Genomic DNA, 20,870 nt, shown 5'->3' with positions numbered 1-20,870 from the left:
TTTGTCAGAAATCGATATTTCTGTTGGAAATGTCATTCTTTTTTAGATGAAAAGAGTTATTCTGGAAACAATGTGTCATATTTGGCTACAAACGATAATTTTGTAGAGAAATCGATTTCTTTTGGTGATGAAAACCACCTTTACGTTTAGAAAATGCTGTTTGTAGAGATGAAAAGCATTATTTTCGTAAGAAAACCATATTTTTGCAAGGGTAAAGAGTGATAGTTAAGAGAGACCTTTTTATTTCTGGTAAAAGTATTGATATTCCTGTGAAATTTTTCTAAAATCTGTCAGAAAAGGATATATCTGTTGGAAATGTCCTTATTTTGTAGAGGAGAAAAGGTATTTCTGTTAGTAACGTCCTCAATTTGTAGAAGAGAAAAGGTATTCTGGAAACAATGTGTCATATTTTGCTACAAAGCTTCATTTTGTAGAGAAAATGTCTTCTTTTGGGGATGAAAACCAGTAATTTAGGGAGAAATTGCTACTTGTAGTGATGAAAAGCATTAGTTTGGGAAGAAAACCATAGCATTGCAAGGATGAAGAGTGATACCTAAGAGCGTACTTTTAATTTCTGGGATAAGTATCGATATTCGTGTGACCTACTGTCACGGGTTACTTAGATTTACCTATGCTTGTGACAGGGGAGGCCACCCCACACCCCCCCCCCCGGGGCCCGGAAAGGAGGGGGAAAAGGGGAGTGGGATAAAACAGCAACAATCTAAGGAGGAAAAACTTATTTTATTAAATATGGTATCGAAATACAAGATAACACAATATAATATAATTAAGGCTAACAAAATCGAATGAAACAGAGAGAGAGAAAGTCTCCGAAAACCGAGAGGCCTACTGTGAACTCTAGGCGACACGGCTGGAACGCTTCCCACTCTCTGAGAAGTTCGAGAGAAGAAGGAGGGCACTCCAGCCTGGGAACGAGATTATATAGAGTCCTGGTCCCGTGACTTATTGTTACTCCTGTTGTTCTCTGGGATATGTAGTCTTCTTCTGTGGACTGCACATTCAACAGAAGTATCCATACTTGACATGATGTTATGATGTGGAATACTGATAGCAAAATTACAAAATTACAAAACTATGACACCTACTTCTAAAATTTATCAGAAATCGATATTTCTGTTGGAAATGTCATTCTTTTTTAGATGAAAAGAGTTATTCTGGAAAGAATGTGTCATATATGGCTACAAACGATAATTTTGTAGAGAAATCGATTTCTGTTGGTGATGAAAACCACCTTGACTTTTAGAAAATGCTCTTTGTAGAGATGAAAAACATTATTTTCGTAAGAAAACCATATTTTGCAAGGGTAAAGAGTGATACCTAAGAGAGACCTTTTTATTTCTGGTATAGGTATTGATATTCCTGTGAAATTTTTCTAAAATCTGTCAGAAAAGGATATATCTGTTGGAAATGTCCTTATTTTGTAGAGGAGAAAAGGTATTTCTGTTAGTAACGTCCTCAATTTGTAGAAGAGAAAAGGTATTCTGGAAACAATGTGTCATATTTTGCTACAAAGCTTCATTTTGTAGAGAAAATGTCTTCTTTTGGGGATGAAAACCAGTAATTTAGGGAGAAATTGCTACTTGTAGTGATGAAAAGCATTAGTTTGGGAAGAAAACCATAGCATTGCAAGGATGAAGAGTGATACCTAAGAGCGTACTTTTAATTTCTGGGATAAGTATCGATATTCGTGTGACCTACTTCTAAAATTTATCAGAAATCGATATTTCTGTTGGAAATGTCATTCTTTTTTAGATGAAAAGAGTTATTCTGGAAACAATGTGTCATATTTAGCTACAAACGATAATTTTGTAGAGAAATCGATTCCTTTTGGTGATGAAAAACACTTTGACGTTTAGAAAATGCTGTTTGTAGAGATGCAAAACATTATTTTCGTAAGAAAACCATATTTTGCAAGGGTAAAGAGTAATACCCAAGAGAGACCTTTTTATTTCTGCTATAAGTATTGATATTCCTGTGAAATTTTTCTAAAATCTGTCAGAAAAGGATATATCTGTTAAGATGTCCTTATTTCGTAGAGGAGAAAAGGTATTTCTGTTAGTAATGCCCTCAATTTGTAGAAGAGAAAAGGTATTCTGGAAACAATGTGTCATATTTTGCTACAAAACTTCATTTTGTAGAGAAAACGTCTTCTTTTGGGGATGAAAACCAGTATTTCTGGTAAACAACGCTATTTTAAAGGGATAAAAAGCATTATTTTGGTGAGAAAACCATGTTTTTGCAAGGATAAAGAATGATTCTTAGGAGAGAACTTTTTATTTCTGGGATAGGTACTGATATTTGTGTGACATTCTTCTAAAATTTGTCAGAAATCGATATTTCTGTTGGAAATGTCCTTATTTTGAAGAGGGAAAGAGGTGTTCCAATAACAGTGTTTCATATGTTCCTACAAGGGACCATTTGTAGAGAAAACGATTTCTATTGGGGATGAAAACCACTTTTTTGTGTAGAAAATGCTACTTGTAATGATGAAAAGCTTTGTATTGGTAAGAAAAAGAATTTTTGGCAAGATTCATGAGTGATACCTAAGAGAGAACACATTTTTTTCTGGCGTAAGTATTGATATTAGTGTGAAATACATCGGAAATTTGTCTGAAATGGATAATTCTTATGTTAATGTCATTATTTTGTAGGGGAAGACAGATATTCTGGAATCAGTGAGTCATAATTTGTTACAAAGCATCATTTTAAAGAGAATGTGTTTTCTCTTGGGGATGAAAACCAGTAATTTATGGAGAAATTGCTATTTGTAGGGATGAAAAGCATTAGTTTGGGAAGAAAACCATAGTTTTGCAAGGATGAAGAGTGATACCTAAGAGCGTACTTTTCATTTCTGGGATAAGTATTGATATTCATGTGACCTACTTCTAAAATTTGTCAGAAATCGATATTTCTGTTGGAAATGTCATTCTTTTTTAGATGAAAAGAGTTATTCTGGAAACAGTGTGTCATATTTGGCTACAAACGATAATTTTGTAGAGAAATGGATTTCTTTTGGTGATGAAAACCACCTTTACGTTTAGAAAATGCTGTTTGTAGAGATGAAAAGCATTATTTTCGTAAGAAAACCATATTTTTGCAAGGGTAAAGAGTGATACCTAAGAGAGACCTTTTTATTTCTGGTATAAGTATTGACATTCCTGTGAAATTTTTCTAAAATCTGTCAGAAAAGGATATATCTGTTGGGAATGTTCTTATTTTGTTGAGGAGAAAAGGTATTTCTGTTATTAATGACTTAATTTGTGGAAGAGAAAAGGTATTCTGGAAACAATGTGTCATATTTTGCTACAAAGCTTCATTTTGTAGAGAAAATGCCTTCTTTTGGGGATGAAAACCAGTATTTCTGGGAAACAACGCTATATTAACGGGATAAAAAGCATTATTTTGGTGAGAAAACCATGTTTTTGCAAGGATAAAGAATGATTCTTAGGAGAGAACTTTTTATTTCTGGGATAGGTACTGATATTTGTGTGACATTCTTCTAAAATTTGTCAGAAATCGATATTTCTGTTGGAAATGTCCTTATTTTGAAGAGGGAAAGAGGTATTCCAATAACAGTGTTTCATATGTTGCTGCAAGGGACCATTTGTAGAGAAAACGATTTCTATTGGGGATGAAAACCACTTTTTTGGGTAGAAAATGCTAATTGTATTGATGAAAAGCTTTGTATTGGTAAGAAAAAGAATTTTTGGCAAGATTCAAGAGTGATACCTAAGAGTGAACACATATTTTTCTGGTGTAAGTATTGATATTATTGTGAAATACGTAGGAAATTTGAATGAAATGGATAATTCTTATCTTAATGTCATTATTTTGTAGGGGAAGACAGATATTCTGGAATCAATGAGTCATAATTTGTTACAAAGCATCATTTTAAAGAGAATGTGTCTTCTTTGGGGATGAAAACCAGTAATTTAGGGAGAAATTGTTATTTATACGGATGAAAAGCATTAGTTTTGGAAGAAAACCATAGTTTTGCAAGGATGAAGAGTGATACCTAAGAGCGTACTTTTCATTTCTGGGATAAGTATCGATATTCATGTGACCTACTTCTAAAATTTGTCAGAAATCGATATTTCTGTTGGAAATGTTATTGTTTTTTAGATGAAAAGAGTTATTCTGGAAACAGTGTGTCGTATTTGGCTACAAACGATAATTTTGTAGAGAAATCTATTTCTTTTGGTGATGAAAACCACCATTATGTTTAGAAAATGCTGTTTGTAGAGATGAAAAACATTATTTTGGTAAGAAAACCATATTTTTGCAAGGGTAAAGAGTGATACCTAAGAGAGACCTTTTTATTTCTGGTATAAGTATTGATATTCGTGTGAAATTTTTCTAAAATCTGTCAGAAACGGATATATCTGTTGGAAATGTCCTTATTTTGTAGAGGAGAAAAGGTATTTCTGTTAGTAATGTCCTCAATTTGTAGAAGAGAAAAGGTATTCTGGAAACAATGTGTCATATTTTGCTACACAGCTTCATTTTGTAGAGAAAATGTCTTCTTTTGGGGATGAAAACCAGTATTTCTGGGAAACAACGCTATTTTAAAGGGATAAAAAGCATTATTTTGGTGAGAAAACCATGTTTTTGCAAGGATAAAGAATGACTCTTAGGAGAGAACTTTTTATTTCTAGGATAGGTACTGATATTTGTGTGACATTCTTCTAAAATTTGTCAGAAATGGATATTTCTGTTGGAAATGTCCTTATTTTGAAGAGGGAAAGAGGTGTTCCAATAACAGTGTTTCATATGTTCCTACAAGGGACCATTTGTAGAGAAAACGATTTCTATTGGGGATGAAAACCACTTTTTTGTGTAGAAAATGCTACTTGTAATGATGAAAAGCTTTGTATTGGTAAGAAAAAGAATTTTTGGCAAGATTCATGAGTGATACCTAAGAGAGAACACATTTTTTTCTGGCGTAAGTATTGATATTAGTGTGAAATACATCGGAAATTTGTCTGAAATGGATAATTCTTATGTTAATGTCATTATTTTGTAGGGGAAGACAGATATTCTGGAATCAGTGAGTCATAATTTGTTACAAAGCATCATTTTAAAGAGAATGTGTTTTCTCTTGGGGATGAAAACCAGTAATTTATGGAGAAATTGCTATTTGTAGGGATGAAAAGCATTAGTTTGGGAAGAAAACCATAGTTTTGCAAGGATGAAGAGTGATACCTAAGAGCGTACTTTTCATTTCTGGGATAAGTATTGATATTCATGTGACCTACTTCTAAAATTTGTCAGAAATCGATATTTCTGTTGGAAATGTCATTCTTTTTTAGATGAAAAGAGTTATTCTGGAAACAGTGTGTCATATTTGGCTACAAACGATAATTTTGTAGAGAAATGGATTTCTTTTGGTGATGAAAACCACCTTTACGTTTAGAAAATGCTGTTTGTAGAGATGAAAAGCATTATTTTCGTAAGAAAACCATATTTTTGCAAGGGTAAAGAGTGATACCTAAGAGAGACCTTTTTATTTCTGGTATAAGTATTGATATTCCTGTGAAATTTTTCTACAATCTGTCAGAAAAGGATATATCTGTTGGAAATGTCCTTATTTTGTAGAGGAGAAAAGGTATTTCTGTTACTAATGTCCTCAATTTGTAGAAGAGAAAAGGAATTCTGGAAACAGTGTGTCATATTTTGCAACAAAGCGTCATTTTGTAGAGAAAATGTCTTCTTTTGGGGATGAAAACCAGTATTTCTGGGAAACAACGCTATTTTAAAGGGATAAAAAGCATTATTTTGGTGAGAAAACCATGTTTTTGCAAGGATAAAGAATGACTCTTAGGAGAGAACTTTTTATTTCTAGGATAGGTACTGATATTTGTGTGACATTCTTCTAAAATTTGTCAGAAATGGATATTTCTGTTGGAAATGTCCTTATTTTGAAGAGGGAAAGAGGTATTCCAATAACAGTGTTTCATATGTTGCTACAAGGGACCACTTGTAGAGAAAACGATTTCTATTGGGGATGAAAACCACTTTTTTGGGTAGAAAATGCTACTTGTAATGATGAAAAGCTTTGTATTGGTAAGAAAATGAATTTTTGGCAAGATTCAAGAGTGATACCTAAGAGAGAACACATTTTTTTCTTGTGTAAGTCTTGATATTAGTGTGAAATACATGGGAAATTTGTCTGAAATGGATAATTCTTATGTCAATGTCATTATTTTGTAGGGGAAGACAGATATTCTGGAATCAATGAGTCATAATTTGTTACAAAGCATCATTTTAAAGAGAATGTGTCTTCTTTTGGGGATGAAAACCAGTAATTTAGGGAGAAATTGCTATTTGTAGGGATGAAAAGCATTAGTTTGGGAAGAAAACCATAGTTTTGCAAGGATGAAGAGTGATACCTAAGAGTGTACTTTTCATTTCTGGGATAAGTATTGATATTCATGAGACCTACTTCAAAAATTTGTCAGAAATCGCTATTTCTGTTGGAAATGTCATACTTTTTTAGATGAAAAGAGTTATTCTGGAAACAATGTGTCATATTTGGCTACAAACGATAATTTTGTAGAGAAATCGATTTCTTTTGGTGATGAAAACCACCTTTACGTTTAGAAAATGCTCTTTTTAGAGATGAAAAACATTATTTTGGTAAGAAAACCATATTTTTGCAAGGGTAAAGAGTGATACCTAAGAGAGACCTTTTTATTTCTGGTATAAGTATTGATATTCCTGTGAAATTTTTCTAAAATCTGTCAGAAAAGGATATATCTGTTGGAAATGTCCTTATTTTGTAGAGGAGAAAAGGTATTTCTGTTAGTAATGTCCTCAATTTGTGGAAGAGAAAAGTTATTCTGGAAACAGTGTGTCATATTTTGCTACAAATCTTCATTTTGTAGAGAAAATGCCTTCTTTTGGGGATGAAAACGAGTATTTCTGGGAAACAACGCTATATTAAAGGGATAAAAAGCATTATTTTGGTGAGAAAACCATGTTTTTGCAAGGATAAAGAATGATTCTACGGAGAGAACGTTTTATTTCTGGAATAGGTACTGATATTTGCGTGACATTCTTCTAAAATTTGTCAGAAATGGATATTTCTGTTGGAAATGTCCTTATTTTGAAGAGGGAATAAGGTATTCCAATAACAGTGTTTCATATGTTGCTACAAGGGACCATTTGTAGAGAAAACGATTTCTATTGGGGATGAAAACCACTTTTTTGGGTAGAAAATGCTACTTGTAATGATGAAAAGCTTTGTATTGGTAAGAAAAAGAAATTCTGGCAAGATTCAAGAGTGATACCTAAGAGAGAACACATTTTTTTCTGGTGTAAGTATTGATATTAGTGTGAAATACATCGGAAATTTGTCTGAAACGGATAATTCTTATGTTAATGTCATTATTTTGTAGGGGAAGACAGATATTCTGGAATCAATGAGTCATAATTTGTTACAGAGCATGATATTAAAGAGAATGTGTCTTCTTTTGGGGATGAAAACCAGTAATTTAGGGAGAAATTGCTACTTGTAGTGATGAAAAGCATTAGTTTGGGAAGAAAACCATAGCATTGCAAGGATGAAGAGTGATACCTAAGAGCGTACTTTTAATTTCTGGGATAAGTATCGATATTCGTGTGACCTACTTCTAAAATTTATCAGAAATCGATATTTCTGTTGGAAATGTCATTCTTTTTTAGATGAAAAGAGTTATTCTGGAAACAATGTGTCATATTTAGATACAAACGATAATTTTGTAGAGAAATCGATTCGTTTTGGTGATAAAAAACACTTTGACGTTTAGAAAATGCTGTTTGTAGAGATGCAAAACATTATTTTCGTAAGAAAACCATATTTTGCAAGGGTAAAGAGTAATACCTAAGAGAGACCTTTTTATTTCTGCTATAAGTATTGATATTCCTGTGAAATTTTTCTAAAATCTGTCAGAAAAGGATATATCTGTTAAAATGTCCTTATTTCGTAGAGGAGAAAAGGTATTTCTGTTAGTAATGCCCTCAATTTGTAGAAGAGAAAAGGTATTCTGGAAACAATGTGTCATATTTTGCTACAAAACTTCATTTTGTAGAGAAAACGTCTTCTTTTGGGGATGAAAACAAGTATTTCTGGGAAACGACGCTATTTGAAAGGGATAAAAAGCATTATTTTGGTGAGAAAACCATGTTTTTGCAAGGATAAAGAATGATTCTTAGGAGAGAACTTTTTATTTCTGGGATAGGTACTGATATTTGTGTGACATTCTTCTAAAATTTGTCAGAAATCGATATTTCTGTTGGAAATGTCCTTATTTTGAAGAGGGAAAGAGGTATTCCAATAACAGTGTTTCATATGTTGCTGCAAGGGACCATTTGTAGAGAAAACGATTTCTATTGGGGATGAAAACCACTTTTTTGGGTAGAAAATGCTAATTGTAATGATGAAAAGCTTTGTATTGGTAAGAAAAAGAATTTTTGGCAAGATTCAAGAGTGATACCTAAGAGTGAACACATATTTTTCTGGTGTAAGTATTGATATTATTGTGAAATACGTAGGAAATTTGAATGAAATGGATAATTCTTATCTTAATGTCATTATTTTGTAGGGGAAGACAGATATTCTGGAATCAATGAGTCATAATTTGTTACAAAGCATCATTTTAAAGAGAATGTGTCTTCTTTGGGGATGAAAACCAGTAATTTAGGGAGAAATTGTTATTTATACGGATGAAAAGCATTAGTTTTGGAAGAAAACCATAGTTTTGCAAGGATGAAGAGTGATACCTAAGAGTGTACTTTTCATTTCTGGGATAAGTATCGATATTCATGTGACCTACTTCTAAAATTTGTCAGAAATCGATATTTCTGTTGGAAATGTTATTGTTTTTTAGATGAAAAGAGTTATTCTGGAAACAGTGTGTCGTATTTGGCTACAAACGATAATTTTGTAGAGAAATCTATTTCTTTTGGTGATGAAAACCACCTTTATGTTTAGAAAATGCTGTTTGTAGAGATGAAAAACTTTATTTTGGTAAGAAAACCATATTTTTGCAAGGGTAAAGAGTGATACCTAAGAGAGACCTTTTTATTTCTGGTATAAGTATTGACATTCCTGTGAAATTTTTCTAAAATCTGTCAGAAAAGGATATATCTGTTGGGAATGTTCTTATTTTGTTGAGGAGAAAAGGTATTTCTGTTATTAATGACTTAATTTGTGGAAGAGAAAAGGTATTCTGGAAACAATGTGTCATATTTTGCTACAAAGCTTCATTTTGTAGAGAAAATGCCTTCTTGGGGATGAAAACCAGTATTTCTGGGAAACAACGCTATATTAACGGGATAAAAAGCATTATTTTGGTGAGAAAACCATGTTTTTGCAAGGATAAAGAATGATTCTTAGGAGAGAACTTTTTATTTCTGGGATAGGTACTGATATTTGTGTGACATTCTTCTAAAATTTGTCAGAAATCGATATTTCTGTTGGAAATGTCCTTATTTTGAAGAGGGAAAGAGGTATTCCAATAACAGTGTTTCATATGTTGCTGCAAGGGACCATTTGTAGAGAAAACGATTTCTATTGGGGATGAAAACCACTTTTTTGGGTAGAAAATGCTAATTGTAATGATGAAAAGCTTTGTATTGGTAAGAAAAAGAATTTTTGGCAAGATTCAAGAGTGATACCTAAGAGTGAACACATATTTTTCTGGTGTAAGTATTGATATTATTGTGAAATACGTAGGAAATTTGAATGAAATGGATAATTCTTATCTTAATGTCATTATTTTGTAGGGGAAGACAGATATTCTGGAATCAATGAGTCATAATTTGTTACAAAGCATCATTTTAAAGAGAATGTGTCTTCTTTGGGGATGAAAACCAGTAATTTAGGGAGAAATTGTTATTTATACGGATGAAAAGCATTAGTTTTGGAAGAAAACCATAGTTTTGCAAGGATGAAGAGTGATACCTAAGAGCGTACTTTTCATTTCTGGGATAAGTATCGATATTCATGTGACCTACTTCTAAAATTTGTCAGAAATCGATATTTCTGTTGGAAATGTTATTGTTTTTTAGATGAAAAGAGTTATTCTGGAAACAGTGTGTCGTATTTGGCTACAAACGATAATTTTGTAGAGAAATCTATTTCTTTTGGTGATGAAAACCACCATTATGTTTAGAAAATGCTGTTTGTAGAGATGAAAAACATTATTTTGGTAAGAAAACCATATTTTTGCAAGGGTAAAGAGTGATACCTAAGAGAGACCTTTTTATTTCTGGTATAAGTATTGATATTCGTGTGAAATTTTTCTAAAATCTGTCAGAAACGGATATATCTGTTGGAAATGTCCTTATTTTGTAGAGGAGAAAAGGTATTTCTGTTAGTAATGTCCTCAATTTGTAGAAGAGAAAAGGTATTCTGGAAACAATGTGTCATATTTTGCTACACAGCTTCATTTTGTAGAGAAAATGTCTTCTTTTGGGGATGAAAACCAGTATTTCTGGGAAACAACGCTATTTTAAAGGGATAAAAAGCATTATTTTGGTGAGAAAACCATGTTTTTTCAAGGATAAAGAATGATTCTTAGGAGAGAACTTTTATTTCTGGGATAGGTACTGATATTTGTGTGACATTCTTCTAAAATTTGTCAGAAATCGATCTTTCTGTTGGAAATGTCCTTATTTTGAAGAGGGAAAGAGGTATTCCAATAACAGTGTTTCATATGTTGCTGCAAGGGACCATTTGTAGAGAAAACGATTTCTATTGGGGATGAAAACCACTTTTTTGGGTAGAAAATGCTAATTGTAATGATGAAAAGCTTTGTATTGGTAAGAAAAAGAATTTTTGGCAAGATTCAAGAGTGATACCTAAGAGTGAACACATATTTTTCTGGTGTAAGTATTGATATTATTGTGAAATACGTAGGAAATTTGAATGAAATGGATAATTCTTATCTTAATGTCATTATTTTGTAGGGGAAGACAGATATTCTGGAATCAATGAGTCATAATTTGTTACAAAGCATCATTTTAAAGACAATGTGTCTTCTTTTGGGGATGAAAACCAGTAATTTAGGGAGAAATTGCTATTTGTAGGGATGAAAAGCATTAGTTTGGGAAGAAAACCATAGTTTTGCAAGGATGAAGAGTGATACCTGAGAGCGTACTTTTCATTTCTGGGATAAGTATCGATATTCATGTGACCTACTTCTAAAATTTGTCAGAAATCGATATTTCTGTTGGAAATGTCATTCTTTTTTAGATGAAAAGAGTTATTCTGGAAACAGTGTGTCGTATTTGGCTACAAACGATAATTTTGTAGAGAAATCGATTTCTTTTGGTGATGAAAACCACCTTTATGTTTAGAAAAAGCTGTTTGTAAAGATGAAAAACATTATTTTGGTAAGAAAACCATATTTTTGCAAGGGTAAAGAGTGATACCTAGGAGAGACCTTTTTATTGCTGGTATAAGTATTGATATTCCTGTGAAATTTTTCTAAACTCTGTCAGAAAAGGATATATCTGTGGGAAATGTCCTTATTTTGTAGAGGAGAAAATGTATTTCTGTTAGTAATGTCCTCAATTTGTAGAAGAGAAAAGGTATTCTGGAAACAATGTGTCATATTTTGCTACAAAGTTTCATTTTGTAGAGAAAATGTCTTCTTTTGGGGATGAAAACCAGTATTTCTGGGAAACAACGCTATTTTAAAGGGATAAAAAGCATTATTTTGGTGAGAAAAGCATGTTTTTGCAAGGATGAAGAATGATTCTTAGGAGAGAACTTTTTATTTATGGGATAGGTACTGATATTTGTGTGACATTCTTCTAAAATTGGTCAGAAATCGATATTTCTGTTGGAAATGTCCTTATTTTGAAGAGGGACAGAGGTATTCCAATAACAGTGTTTCATATGTTGCTGCAAGGGACCATTTGTAGAGAAAACGATTTCTATTTAGGATGAAAACCACTTATTTGGGTAGAAAATGCTACTTGTAATGATGAAAAGCTTTGTATTGGTAAGAAAAAGAATTTTTGGCAAGATTCAAGAGTGATACCTAAGAGAGAACACATTTTTTTCTGGTGTAAATATTGATATTAGTGTGAAATACATCGGAAATTTGTCTGAAATGGATAATTCTTATGTTAATGTCATTATTTTGTAGGGGAAGACAGATATTCTGGAATCAATGAGTCATAATTTGTTACAAAGCATAATTTTAAAGAGAATGTGTCTTCTTTTGGGGATGAAAACCAGTAATTTAGGGAGAAATTGCTATTTGTAGGGATGAAAAGCATTAGTTTGGGAAGAAAACCATAGTTTTGCAAGGATGAAGAGTGATACCTAAGAGTGTACTTTTCATTTTTGGGATAAGTATCGATATTCATGTGACCTACTTCTAAAATTTGTCAGAAATCGATATTTCTGTTGGAAATGTCATTCTTTTTTAGATGAAAAGAGTTATTCTGGAAACAGTGTGTCGTATTTGGCTACAAACGATAATTTTGTAGAGAAATCGATTTCTTTTGCTGATGAAAACCACCTTTATGTTTAGAAAAAGCTGTTTGTAGAGATGAAAAACATTATTTTGGTAAGAAAACCATATTTTTGCAAGGGTAAAGAGTGATACCTAAGAGAGACCTTTTTATTTCTGGTATAAGTATTGATATTCCTGTGAAATTTTTCTAAAATCTGTCAGAAAAGGATATATCTGTTGGAAATGTCCTTATTTTGTAGAAGAGAAAAGGTATTCTGGAAACAATGTGTCATATTTTGCTACAAAGCTTCATTTTGTAGAGAAAATGTCTTCTTTTGGGGATGAAAACCCGTATTTCTGGGAAAGAACGCTATTTTAAAGGGATAAAAAGCATTATTTTGGTGAGAAAACCATGTTTTTGCAAGGATAAAGACTGATTCTTAGGAGAGAACTTTTTATTTCTGGGATAGGTACTGATATTTGTGTGACATTCTTCTAAAATTGGTTAGAAATCGATATTTCTGTTGGAAATGTCCTTATTTTGAAGAGGGAAAGAGGTATTCCAATAACAGTGTTTCGTATGTTGCTGCAAGGGACCATTTGTAGAGAAAACGATTTCTATTGGGGATGAAAACCACTTTTTTGGGTAGAAAATGCTACTTGTAATGATGAAAAGCTTTGTATTGGTAAGAAAAAGAATTTTTGGCAAGATTCAAGAGTGATACCTAATAGAGAACACATTTTTTTCTGGTGTAAGTATTGATATTAGTGTGAAATACATCGGAAATTTGTCTGAAATGGATAATTCTTATGTTAATGTCATTATTTTGTAGGGGAAGACAGATATTCTGGAATCAATGAGTCATAATTTGTTACAAAGCATCATTTTAAAGAGAATGTGTCTTCTTTTGGGGATGAAAACCAGTAATTTAGGGAGAAATTGCTATTTGTAGGGATGAAAAGCATTAGTTTGGGAAGAAAACCATAGTTTTACAAGGATGAAGAGTGATAGCTAAGAGCGTACTTTTCATTTCTGGGATAAGTATCGATATTCATGTGACCTACTTCTAAAATTTGTCAGAAATCGATATTTCTGTTGGAAATATCATTCTTTTTTAGATGAAAAGAGTTATTCTGGAAACAGTGTGTCGTATTTGGCTACAAACGATAATTTTGTAGAGAAATCTATTTCTTTTGGTGATGAAAACCACCTCTATTTTTAGAAAAAGCTGTTTGTAGAGATGAAAAACATTATTTTGGTAAAAAAAACGTATTTTTGCAATGGTAAAGAGTGATACCTAAGAGAGACCTTTTTATTTCTGGTATAAGTATTGATATTCCTGTGAAATTTTTCTAAACTCTGTCAGAAAAGGATATATCTGTGGGAAATGTCCTTATTTTGTAGAGGAGAAAATGTATTTCTGTTAGTAATGTCCTCAATTTGTAGAAGAGAAAAGGTATTCTGGAAACAATGTGTCATATTTTGCTACAAAGCTTCATTTTGTAGAGAAAATGTCTTCTTTTGGGGATGAAAAGCAGTATTTCTGGGAAACAACGCTATTTTAAAGGGATAAAAAGCATTATTTTGGTGAGAAAAGCATGTTTTTGCAAGGATGAAGAATGATTCTTAGGAGAGAACTTTTTATTTCTGGGATAGGTACTGATATTTGTGTGACATTCTTCTAAAATTGGTCAGAAATCGATATTTCTGTTGGAAATGTCCTTATTTTGAAGAGGGACAGAGGTATTCCAATAACAGTGTTTCATATGTTGCTGCAAGGGACCATTTGTAGAGAAAACGATTTCTATTTAGGATGAAAACCACTTATTTGGGTAGAAAATGCTACTTGTAATGATGAAAAGCTTTGTATTGGTAAGAAAAAGAATTTTTGGCAAGATTCAAGAGTGATACCTAAGAGAGAACACATTTTTTTCTGGTGTAAGTATTGATATTAGTGTGAAATACATCGGAAATTTGTCTGAAATGGATAATTCTTATGTTAATGTCATTATTTTGTAGGGGAAGACAGATATTCTGGAATCAATGAGTCATAATTTGTTACAAAGCATCATTTTAAAGAGAATGTGTCTTCTTTTGGGGATGAAAACCAGTAATTTAGGGAGAAATTGCTATTTGTAGGGATGAAAAGCATTAGTTTGGGAAGAAAACCATAGTTCTGCAAGGATGAAGAGTGATACCTAAGAGTGTACTTTTCATTTTTGGGATAAGTATCGATATTCATGTGACCTACTTCTAAAATTTGTCAGAAATCGATATTTCTGTTGGAAATGTCATTCTTTTTTAGATGAAAAGAGTTATTCTGGAAACAGTGTGTCGTATTTGGCTACAAACGATAATTTTGTAGAGAAATCGATTTCTTTTGGTGATGAAAACCACCTTTATGTTTAGAAAAAGCTGTTTGTAGAGATGAAAAACATTATTTTGGTAAGAAAACCATATTTTTGCAAGGGTAAAGAGTGATACCTAGGAGAGACCTTTTTATTTCTGGTATAAGTATTGATAGTCCTGTGAAATTTTTCTAAAATCTGTCAGAAAAGGATATATCTGTTGGAAATGTCCTTATTTTGTAGAGGAGAAAAGGTATTTCCGTTAGAAACGTCCTCAATTTGTAGAAGAGAAAAGGTATTCTGGAAACAATGTGTCATATTTTGCTACAAAGCTTCATTTTGTAGAGAAAATGTCTTCTTTTGGGGATGAAAACCAGTATTTCAGGGAAACAACGCTATTTTAAAGGGATAAAAAGCATTATTTTGGTGAGAAAACCATGTTTTTGCAAAGATAAAGAATGATTCTTAGGAGAGAACTTTTTTTTTCTAGGATAGGTACTGATATTCATGTGACCTACTTATAAAATTTGTCAGAAATCGATATTTCTGTTGGAAATGTCATTCTTTTTTAGATGAAACGAGTTATTCTGGAAACAATGTGTCATATTTGGCTACAAAGCTTCATTTTGTAGCGAAAATGTCTTCATTTGGGGATGAAAACCAGTATTTCTGGGAAACAACGCTATTTTAAAGGGATTAAAAGCATTATTTTGGTGAGAAAACCATGTTTTTGCAAAGATAAAGAATGATTCTTAGGAGAGAACTTATTATTTCTGGGATAGGTACTGATATTCATGTGACCTACTTCTAAAATTTGTCAGAAATTGATATTTCTGTTGGAAGTGACATTCTTTTTTAGATGAAAAGAGTTATTCTGGAAACAATGTGTCCTATCTGGCTACAAACGACAATTTTGTAGAGAAATCGATTTCCTTTGGTGATTAAAACCACCTTTACGTTTAGAAAATGCTGTTTGTAGAGATGAAAAACATTATTTTGGTAAGAAAACCATATTTTTGCAAGGGTAAAGAGTGATACCTAAGAGAGACCTTTTTATTTCTGGTATAAGTATTGATATTCCTGTGAAATTTTTCTAGAATCTGTCAGAAAAGCATATATCTGTTGGAAATGTCCTTATTTTGTAAAGGAGAAAAGGTATTTCTGTTAGTAACGTCCTCAATTTGTAGAAGAGAAAAGGTATTCTGGAAACAATGTGTCATATTTTGCTACAAAGCTTCATTTTGTAGAGAAAATGTCTTCTTTTGGGGATGAAAACCAGTATTTCTGGGAAACAACGCTATTTTAAAGGGATAAAAAGAATTATTTTGGTGAGAAACCATGTTTTTGCAAGGATAAAGAATGATTCTTAGGAGAGAACTTTTTATTTCTGGGATAGGTACCGATATTTGTGTGACATTCTTCTAAAATTGGTCAGAAATCGATATTTCTGTTGGAAATGTCCTTATTTTGAAGAGGGGAAGAGGTATTCCAATAACAGTGTTTCATATGTTGCTACAAGAGACCATTTGTAGAGAAAACGATTTCTATTGGGGATGAAAACAACTTTTTTGGGTAGAAAATGCTACTTGTAATGATGAAAAGCTTTGTATTGGTAAGAAAATGAATTTTTGGCAAGATTCAAGAGTGATACCTAAGAGAGAACACATTTTTTTCTGGTGTAAGTATTGATATTAGTGTGAAATACATCGGAAATTTGTCTGAAATGGATAATTCTTATGTTAATGTCATTATTTTGTAGGGGAAGACAGATATTCTGGAATCCATGAGTCATAATTTGTTACAAAGCATCATTTTAAAGAGAATGTGTCTTCTTTTGGGGATGAAAACCAGTAATTTAGGGAGAAAATGCTTTTTGTAGGGATGAAAAGGTATATAAGGGATGTGAGAACTTGTAATAAATGATTTGGATCGTTCACATCTGAGTCCGTGCCGAGTCGCTGCAAATGGCGCCCACAACGTGGAGCAAATCAACCCGCGGCTGAGTGAGCCTGGTCCGGCATTGTCGCCCTACTGAACTTCGGAGAGACTGTTTCGCACGCACACGCACCGTTCTGCAGGACAGAAGGTGAGCAGTCGGGAACTATGGGGAGCTCACTAACGAAGGAGCAGAAAGTAAATCTCGAAGTATTGCGGTCAGTGTTACCGTATCAGGATAAGACTGTGTCTACTTCAGCATTAGCTACTCTTCTTAAATGGATAAGCAAAAATGTCCCTGAATTTCCGAAAACTGAGTTCTCTCTCGATGGAGAACTTTGGGACAAAATCGGCTCAAAACTCTACGAGGCTTCTCTCACTAAAGACAGAAAGGCTGCTAAGCTGTTGCCCTTTTGGAGCCGGATAATGGAAGGGATTAAGCAATCACGGCGGGAAAGAATTTATTCCGACCATTCCCTGCCGCCCTCCGTCCCAACCCTGCCGCTGCCTCTCGCTGCGGGAAGCGGCCCGTGCCCGGATCTCACTGGCGGCTCCGACCCCTCCCCGATTCGGGGAGACGAGGGGTCGCGGCCGCCACCCCTCGCAGAAAAGAGGCAATATGGAAAATTGCATCTCACACTATCCAGCCACAAATCCTCAAAATAGTACCTCACGTACGGACATTAAACAATCTGCAGAAGTTATTAGGAACCATCAATTGGTTGCGGCCACTTTTGGGAATTACTACTCAAGAGCTGCATCCTTTATTCAAACTACTGAAAGGAGACCCAGATCTAACTTCTAAAAGACAATTAACACCAGAAGCACAACAATGCTTAGACTGTGTAATAACATCAGTGCAAAATCGATATAGCCATCGTGTTTGTTTATCACTTCCAGTACATCTCATAATAATATCCAAATTCTATCAGCCATATAGCTTGGTATGTCAATGGGATACCTCAAGAAAGGATCCTCTCATTATTCTTGAATGGGTATTTTTACCGTCCTTGGAAGTGTTCAAGACCAGGTTGGACGGGGCCCTGGGCAACCTGATCTAGTAAAGGCGTATGTTTGGTGGCCCTGCTAGGCAGGGGGGTTGGAACTACATGATCCTTGAGGTCCCTCCCAACCCAGGTAATTCTGTGATTCTGTGATTTTCAAAAACTATTACATCATGAGTGGAAATGTTTGCTATGCTCAAAAAGCAAAATGCAGCTTCAGTATGCATTTGCACTATAACCTAACCGTCATTGTTGCTTACTGCAAACAGGGGGCAGCCTTAGGTGTACAGCACAGCAGCAGCATTTCCTACTTAATAGGAAAGAACATTCGAATGTTATGTAGTCTGAATGTAGAGACACCACTGCAAGATTTTAGTAGACTTCATAAATCTAAACTACCCTCCATGCCACAGAGTTGCACGGTATATATAGTCTTAAAATCTGTAAGGGTGAAAATAATTTTGTTCATAGCTATTAGGAGGGATTTAAGAGATAACTCTTAATATGTGTCTTCTTACATCCATTCACGTTCAATCTCATTTTTACTCTTCAGATAATTAATTCATTTTGTGTTGTGAGTGCAAGAGTTCTTCTGTATAGCCATAGGCTAGATAGTGTAAAAGAAATACAGGAATTGCCATCCTATGTAACAAACAAAACCAAACAAAAAGTGTTCTGAGAAGATGATTAGGCTCTCTCAATAAAGCCCAGCAGTCAATAACATCCTTTCCTGTCTTCCCTCCTGCACAGGATAAATATCAAGTTATTACATGACAGGACACATCAAATTTATTTCATACAAGATTGATTTGACTTGAAGAAGCAACATGACAGATGTATGCACCTAAGAATTTAGGTGAGGAAATTTGAGAAGAGGTGAGGAAACTGATATGATACATACTTTGATGGTACCACAGAGTTTCTTACAATGTAAGCCAGAGTGTTTTTTCTCTGTAAGTCCTTCAGAGTTTAATTTAATATTTTGATTTCCTGAGAGGCCTTTGGGTGGTGCTGTCATTGTTAACAAGCAAGCGAATGATAGTAAGAAAGGTCAGACTATGAATGTTAGAATGCAAGGATTTGTTGAGTAGCTACAGAACGTCAAACACAAAGAACTGAAGCATCTTGACAAAAAAAAAATAATATGATTTAGACAGAGATTTTCTTATTGTTCAGTAAAGGGGATGTTTAATATTTCATGGGAGGTATAAGCTAAGGGCTTAAATTGAAGTTATTTAACATGTTGTCATTTGGAAGAGCTTAGCTACAATAAGTCTGTATCTCTTACAGCCTTCCTTCCTTGTTTTAGTTCAGTAGAGTATTTTACTCTGCCTTGCATTGTACTGATTGGCTAGTGCTGCACCAGCAGCTCTGGAAATTAGCTGTGGCTGGATTGTGTAGGTCCAATATTCATCAGGAGATAATAGATTCTCTGCTCTGAAGGCTGCAAGAAAATTATTTGTGCCTGCCTTTAGTATGTAGAAACAAGTACTTCTATGTTTGTGAAATGAGAAAGCTAAGTTTATATTTTCTTCCTCGTTGCAACATGTTGATATACTTAGGGGATGAGCATTATGCCTCAGAATGAACTCAGCTGCCCTGAGGAAGGGTGAAAATGTGGTTCACTGTGTATTATCATATAAGAAGCCTGCTGCTTTATGCCATTTCTTATCAAATGTACAGACTGAAAGCAAATACAACTGTGAGCATTGTTGCCCCAGAAGTAAATGTTATGAAGGAAATACAGTAATGTAAAACTGATCCATATTAGAACTAACTAAAAAGTTTCCAACATGGATTTATGCATAAAAGCAGTTTTTAAGGTCTTTGAGAGGTTTGAGGCACTTAGGAGTTTCTGCCTTGCCAACTCTGAGCTGAAGCTGTGTGTCTGGGAGAGTGCAGGGACTGAGAAGGGGACAACAGTTAAGGTGTCTGGTTGCTCATCTAACATGATCGAGAACAATCCCACAGCTGAAAGGGAGCCGTTATGGAAGAATTGCTAGGGGAAAGAGAAAGAATGTGATTAGCTGTCATTGCAGGATGTATTGGTGGTAACTATACAGGTGTTAACAAGAATGGCAACCACAAGGATGATAGTAGAAGTACAGAAGGTATAAGGAAAAAAGGGAAACTCACCAGTGATGACACTAGGAGCTGAGGCAATCTTCACTAGTAAGCAACTGCCAAGAGATGCCGCCGCAGTGAGGGTCAGCCCTTAAATGAGGTCTCAGAGGAGGTGGAGTCGAACTCCACCCCTCCCGGGAGCACAGCAACATAACTTTCACCTGTGCTCCCGCTGCTGACCCCATACTTGCCTCAGCTGATTAATCAGTGGTTCCCGCTGTGATTACCAATCTCCCATACACAGGATAAGCATCAGACTGGCAAAATGCTATAAATTAATTTCTGTGTAGAAAATGCTATTTGTAAGGATGAAATGTTTTATCTTTAAAAAGGGTAGGAGGGGTCTTTAAAAGGGGGGGTGTCCTTAAAATGGGGGACATAAATGGGGTTCATTGGTCATAAATGACCTGGAGGTGCATCAGCGTCAGGAGCTGCAGGAGGCAGGTCCTAAAAAGAGGGTGGGTCCTTAAATGGGGTGGGTCCTTAAATGGGGTGGGTCCTTAAATGGGGGGAGAGATCATTTAAATCAGTGTTCCATGGCCATAAAGTACTTGTAGAGGGACATAATGGGGGGGGTGTTCATAAAATGGGGGTGTTGCCTAAAATGGGGAGGGGTTCCTAAAATAGGGGTGAGGGTCTTAAAATAGGGAGGGGTCTTAAATGGGAGTGAGGGTTTTTAAATATGGAGGGGTAAAATGTGGGGGGTCCATAAATTGGGGGGGGGGGGGCCTGTAAATGGGAAGTCAATGCCATAAAGGACCTGGAGGACGCAGGTTGGGAAGGGAGGACCTTAAATAAGAGGAGGTCCTTAAATGGGGGGTGGTCCATAAAATGGGTGGTAGTTCTTAAATTGAGGGGGAGCCCATAATGGGTGAGGGGGGTTAAAATATGGGGGTTCATTAAAACGGGTGGTGGGCATTTAAATGGGAGGTTTCTTAAATGGAGGGGGACATTGAAATGGAGGGGAGTCTTTAAAATAAAAGGAGTC

This window comes from Coturnix japonica, chromosome W (assembly GCF_054131305.1).
Source record: "Coturnix japonica strain WE chromosome W, WE-NBRP24, whole genome shotgun sequence".
Lineage (NCBI taxonomy): Eukaryota > Metazoa > Chordata > Aves > Galliformes > Phasianidae > Coturnix > Coturnix japonica.
Note: the sequence above shows the minus strand (reverse complement) of the source record.